The following is a 761-nucleotide window of genomic DNA, read 5'->3' on the forward strand; positions in this document are numbered from 1 at the left end:
TGGAGGAGGGGAGTGGAGGAGGGGAATGGAGGAGGGAGTGGAGGAGGGGAGTGGAGGAGGGGAATGGAGGAGGGGAATGGAGGAGGGGGTGGAGGAGGGGAGGGAGTGGAGGAGGAGGGGAAGGAGGTGGGGAGTGGAGGAGGGGTGGAGGAGGATGGGGGGGAGTGGAGGAGGAGGGGTGGAGGGGGAATGGAGGAGAGAGTGGAGGAGGGGTGGAGTAGGAGGGAGGAGGGGAGTGGAGGAGGGGAAGGAGGAGGGGTGGAGTAGGGGAATGGAGGAGGGAGTGGAGGAGGGGGTGGAGCAGGGGTGGGGAGGGGAGTGGAAGAGGGGAAGGAGGAGGGGAGTGGAGGAGGGTGGAGTAGGAGTGGAGGAGGGGAAGGAGGAGGGGAGTGGAGGAGGGGAGTGGAGGAGGGGAGGGGAGTGGAGGAGGGGAGGGGAAGGAGGTGGGGAGTGGAGGAGGGGGTGGAGGAGGGGAATGGAGGTGGGGGAATGGAGGAGGGGAGTGGAGGAGGGGTGGAGCAGGAGTGGAGGAGGGGTGGATGAGGGGAGTGGAGGAGGGGAAGGAGGAGGGGAGTGGAGGAGGGGTGGAGTAGGAGTGGAGGAGGGGAGGGAGGAGTGGAGGAGGGGAAGGAGGTGGGGAGTGGAGGAGGGGAAGGAGGAGGGGAGTGGAGGAGGGGAGTGGAGGAGGGGAGTGGCGGTGGGGAAGGAGGAGTGTAGTGGAGGAGGGGAAGGAGGCGGTGCTTAGAAAGACAGCAGGGAAG

Source organism: Coregonus clupeaformis, chromosome 37 (genome assembly GCF_020615455.1).
Source record: "Coregonus clupeaformis isolate EN_2021a chromosome 37, ASM2061545v1, whole genome shotgun sequence".
Lineage (NCBI taxonomy): Eukaryota > Metazoa > Chordata > Actinopteri > Salmoniformes > Salmonidae > Coregonus > Coregonus clupeaformis.